A 6,189-nucleotide genomic window follows, 5' to 3' on the forward strand; every position below is an offset into this window, starting at 1 on the left:
CAAGTCTGTGTCATGGTGTGCCCTTCAACGGGTGCAAGTGTAACATAGAGCTCGACCGCTCACGTTTACCTTGAACAAATTAGAGTGCTTAAAGCAGGGTGCCCAAACGCCCTAGAATAATCTTGCATGGAATAATGGAATACGACCTTGGTCTAATCTTTCATTGGTTTGTACTCAGACCGGAGGTAATGATTAACAGAAGTAGTTGGGGACACTAGTATTACGGCGCGAGAGGTGAAATTCGTAGACCGTCGTAAGACTAACTAAAGCGAAGGCATTTGTCAAGGATGCTTTCTTTAATCAAGAACGAAAGTTAGAGGATCGAAGGCGATTAGATACCGCCCTAGTTCTAACCGTAAACGATGCCAACTAGCAATTGGGAGACGCTACAACCAGGTGCTCTCAGTAGCTTCCGGGAAACCAAAGTCAGGTTCCGGGGGAAGTATGGTTGCAAAGTTGAAACTTAAAGGAATTGACGGAAGGGCACCACAATGAAATGGAGCTTGCGGTTCAATTTGACTCAACACGGGAAAACTTACCAGGTCCGAACTTATGGAGGTGAGACAGATTAATAGCTCTTTCTCAAATTTAAGGGTAGTGGTGCATGGCCGTTCTTAGTTCGTGGATTGATTTGTCTGGTTAATTCCGATAACGAACGTGACTCACATATGCTAACTAGAACGCAGTCAGCGTTAATGCGTCGATGCCGATTGGAACGGGTTAGGACCTTTCGGTGGAGTATGACCTGACACCTTCGCTGTTCGTGTGCGCAAGTGCACTTACGGTACGCTGCTTAGCAGGACAATTTGTGTTTAGCAAAATGAGATCGAGCGATAACAGGTCCGTGATGCCCTTAGATGTTCTGGGCTACACGCGTGCTACAATGTGGGTAGCAGCGTGTCTCCTATTCCGAGAGGAACGGGAAATCACTCAAATACTCACTTAGTAGGGATTATGGATTGCAATGGTCCATATGAACTCGGAACTTCTAGTAAGTGCTGGTCATCAGCCAGCGTTGAATACGTCCCTGCCCTTTGTACACACCGCCCGTCGCTACTACCGATGGATTATTTAGTGAGGTCTTTGGAGATGATCGTTCGCTGGATCCTCGTGAACCGCGTCTGCTTTATTGAAGTTGACCGAACTTGATGATTTAGAGGAAGTAAAAGTCGTAACAAGGTTTCCGTAGGTGAACCTGCGGAAGGATCATTAGTGGCCAAGTGATCCTTCCAGAAGTCCGAACCTGCGGGTTGAGACTTCGGCACAAGTTGCCATATGATAATTGACGAAACACTATAGAAGTCCGAACCTGCGGGTTGAGACTTCGGCACAAGTTGCCATATGATAATTGACGAAACACTATAGAAGTCCGAACCTGCGGGTTGAGACTTCGGCACAAGTTGCCATATGATAATTGACGAAACACTATAGAAGTCCGAACCTGCGGGTTGAGACTTAGGCACAAGTTGCCTTATATAAAACTTCGAACAAATACACAAGTCCGAACCTGCGGGTTGAGACTTAGGCACAAGTTGCCATATGATAGTTGACGAAACACGTTAGAAGTCCGAACCTGCGGGTTGAGACTTCGGCACAAGTTGCCATATGAACATTGACGAAACACTATGAAGTCCGAACCTGCGGGTTGAGACTTAGGCACAAGTTGCCTTATATATAACTTCGAACAAATACACAAGTCCGAACCTGCGGGTTGAGACTTAGGCACAAGTTGCCTTATATATAACTTCGAACAAATACACAAGTCCGAACCTGCGGGTTGAGACTTAGGCACAAGTTGCCTTATACATACATTGGCCAAATAAACAGAAGTCCGAACCTGCGGGTTGAGACTTAATGCGATCTAGATACCAAGTTGACATCCAATACCTGTTGAGCAAAACCAAAGATTCCCTGTTCTCGAATGAATACACTATATAACAGGGAATCATGAAGAAATCAAGCAAGCGTGAAACAAAGTCATCACTTGGGCATGCTCGATAGCCAACCACATGACATTAACCTAAGAGAGCATGCAAACCACATGATACCTATAAACGATTAACCCGCCCTAGTTCAATCGTTCGCCAAGTGATGACTTCAGTATGGCTAAGAGAAAAACTTTTAAATGGGAAAAACTCTAAGTCCGAACCTCCGGGTTGAGACTTTCCGCGTCCGGAGGTACGCGTACCGCCTACCCGAAAGATGGTGAATCAGGGGTGTCCGATCAGCAATGGTCGGATGCCCCGTCGTAGTCCAACTATGACAATCAAAGTCAAGACCTCCGGGTTGAGACTTTCCGCGTCCGGAGGTACGCGTACCGCCTACCCGAAAGATGGTGTGCTTCTGGGGTATTCGATGAGTCGGATACCCCGTCGTAGTCCAACTATGACAATACAAAGTCAAGACCTCCGGGTTGAGACTTCCGCGTCGGAGGTGCGCGCACCGCCTACCCGAAAGATGATGAATCAGGGGTGTTCGATCAGCAATGGTCGGATGCCCCGTCGTAGTCCAACTATGACAATCAAAGTCAAGACCTCCGGGTTGAGACTTTCCGCGAGTACAAGCATAAAGGAACACGGACCAAGCCGTACCGAGAGAATCGGTACTAGAGCCCTTGTGGTTCTACATTGAGAGAGCCCTCGTGGTTCTCATTAGGGGCTTTATGCAAGTCGTACTCAATACTGTGGTGTGAAGTATAAAGTAGTCCTCGCCTGGTCCACGCTGCTTCGGCGGTCCTGGGTAAGATAGTTCATTCTAGCTTGCCCTATAGTGGAATGAGGACACTTAATGCTTCGTCTTTTAGCGGCGGCTAGACTCCTCCTCACGGGGAACGAGTTGACGCACACAGCGGCGGCTTACGCACTATGGCAATCATGGATGCCTGAAGATTCCGTGAAGTTCTCCCCTGGTCCACGCTGCCTCGGCAGTCCTGGGTAAAATGGAATATTTCCAGCTTGCCCTATAGTGGAAGAGGACTATCCAACAATACAAAGTCAAGACCTCCGGGTTGAGACTTTCCGCGTCGGTGGTGTCGCGCACCGCCTATCCGAAAGATGGTGTAACAGGGGTGTTCGATCAGCAATGGTCGGATGCCCCGTCATAGTCCAACTATGACAACCAAAGTCAAGACCTCCGGGTTGAGACTTTCCGCGTCCGGAGGTACGCGTACCGCCTACCCGAAAGATGGTGTGCTTCTGGGGTATTCGATGAGTCGGATACCCCGTCGTAGTCCAACTATGACAATACAAAGTCAAGACCTCCGGGTTGAGACTTCCGCGTCGGAGGTGCGCGCACCGCCTACCCGAAAGATGATGAATCAGGGGTGTTCGATCAGCAATGGTCGGATGCCCCGTCGTAGTCCAACTATGACAATCAAAGTCAAGACCTCCGGGTTGAGACTTTCTAAGAGTACAAGCATAAAGGAACACGGACCAAGCCGTACCGAGAGAATCGGTACTAGAGCCCTCGTGGTTCTACATTGAGAGAGCCCTCGTGGTTCTCATTAGGGGCTTTATGCAAGTCGTACTCAATACTGTGGTGTGAAGTATAAAGTATAGAGTCCTCCACTGGTCCACGCTGCTCCGGCGGTCCTGGGTAAGATAGTTCATTCTAGCTTGCCCTATGTGGAAGAGGACTCAATACCCTACCTGTTGAGCTTGAAACAAAGTCATCACTTGGGCATGCTCATATTGCCATACACAATTACATTATATTCGAATGAGCATGCAAGCGACCCTATATAGACCGAACCAAAACGATAGATACCGCCGTAGTTCACCCCCACCAAGTGATGACTTCAGTATGGCTAGTGTGTGAAGTATAAAGTATAGTCCTCCCCTGGTCCACACTGCTTCGGCGGTCCTGGGTAAGATAGTTAGTTCTAGCTTGCCCTATGTGGAAGAGGACACAATACTTAATACTTAGAGTACAAGCATAAAGGAACACGGACCAAGCCGTACCGAGAGAATCGGTACTAGAGCCCTCGCGGTTCTACATTGTGAGCCCTCGTGGTTCAAACTAGATACTTTATGCAAGGCGTACTCAAAACTGTGGTGTGAAGTATAAAGTATAGTCCTCATCTGGTCCACGCTGCTTCGGCGGTCCTGGGTAAGATAGTTCATTCTAGCTTGCCCTATGTGGAAGAGGACACAATACTTAATACTGTGGTGTAATGGACAAGGTATAGTCCTCCACTGGTCCACGCTGCTCCGGCGGTCCTGGGTAAGATAGTTCATTCTAGCTTGCCCTATGTGGAAGAGGACTCAATACCCTACCTGTTGAGCTTGAAACAAAGTCATCACTTGGGCTTGCTCATATTGCCATACAATATTCCATTATCTACTAATGAGCATGCAGCTATATGATTATAACCTGTAAACGATTACCCCGCCGTAGTTCAGCGCTTCAACCAAGTGATGACTTCAGTATGGCTAGTGTGTGAAGTATAAAGTATAGTCCTCCCCTGGTCCACACTGCTTCGGCGGTCCTGGGTAAGATAGTTAGTTCTAGCTTGCCCTTTGGTGGAAGAGGACACCATACTTAATACTGTGGTGTAATGAACAAAGTATAGTCCTCCACTGGTCCACGCTGCTTTGCAGTCCTGGGTAAGATAGTTAATTCTAGCTTGCCCTATGTGGAAGAGGGCATACAAGACAAAGTATAGTTCTCCCCTGGTCCACGCTGCTTCGGCGGTCCTGGGTAAGATAGTTAATTCTAGCTTGCCCTATGTGGAAGAGAGCATACATGAACCAAGAACGAAGGTTATGATCGAGGAATGATTCGACAACTAACCGATGGTATGAAATGTGAAGAATTCAAGCAAGCACACAATCAAGTCATCACTTGGGCATGCTCGATAGCCAACCCTATGACATTAACCTAGTAGAGCATGCGAAAACCAATATATATACAAGTAATGTAAACGATGCCTCCCTAGTTCAGCGCTTCAACCAAGTGATGACTTCAGAATGGCTAAATCAAATCGGTTCAAAACATACCATCGGTACCCTATTGAAACACACAAGTCGATATCAAACCTCATGATTGTGTAGTCCTCCACTGGTCCACGCCGCTTTGGCGGTCCTGGGTAAGATAGTTCATTCTAGCTTGCCCTATGTGGAAGAGGGCACATTACTCAATACTGTGGTGTTATGAACAAAGTATAGTCCTCCACTGGTCCACGCTGCTTCGGCGGTCCTGGGTAAGATAGTTAGTTCTAGCTTGCCCTATGTGGAAGAGGGCATACAAGACAAAGTATAGTTCTCCCCTGGTCCACGCTGCTTCGGCGGTCCTGGGTAAGATAGTTAATTCTAGCTTGCCCTATGTGGAAGAGAGCATACATGAACCAAGAACGAAGGTTATGATCGAGGAATGATTCGACAACTAACCGATGGTATGAAATGTGAAGAATTCAAGCAAGCACACAATCAAGTTATCACTTGGGCATGCTCGATAGCCAACCTCATGACATTAACCTAGTAGAGCATGCGAAAACCAATATATATGTAAACGATGCCTCCCTAGTTCAGCGCTTCAACCAAGTGATGACTTCAGAATGGCTAAATCAAATCGGTTCAAACCATACCATCGGTATCCTATTGAAACACACAAGTCGATATCAAACCTCATGATTGTGTAGTCCTCCACTGGTCCACGCCGCTTCGGCCGTCCTGGGTAAAATGGAACATTCCAGCTTGCCCTATGTGGAAGAGGGCACATTACTCAATACTGTGGTGTGAAGTATAAAGTTCAGTTCTCCCCTGGTCCACGCTGCTTCGGCGGTCCTGGGTAAGATAGTTCATTCTAGCTTGCCCTATGTGGAAGAGGACACTTCATACTTCGTCTCTAAGCGGCGGCTTGACTCCTCCCTACGGGGAACGGGTTTACGCGCACAGCGGCGGCTTACGCACTATGGCAGTCATGGATGCCTTACGTTTCTATGAAAAGTGTGTTCCTCCCCTGGTCCACGCTGCTTCGGCAGTCCTGGGTAAGATAGTTAGTTCTAGCTTGCCCTATGTGGAAGAGGACACGTAGACTTACTGTGGTGTGAAGTATAAAGTTCAGTTCTCCCCTGGTCCACGCCGCTTCGGCCGTCCTGGGTAAAATGGATTCATCCAGCTTGCCCTATGTGGAATGAGGACACTTTATGCTTCGTCTCTAAGCGGCGGCTTGCTCCTCCCTACGGGGAAC

The sequence above is a fragment of the Anopheles coustani genome (assembly GCF_943734705.1).
Source record: "Anopheles coustani chromosome X unlocalized genomic scaffold, idAnoCousDA_361_x.2 X_unloc_79, whole genome shotgun sequence".
Lineage (NCBI taxonomy): Eukaryota > Metazoa > Arthropoda > Insecta > Diptera > Culicidae > Anopheles > Anopheles coustani.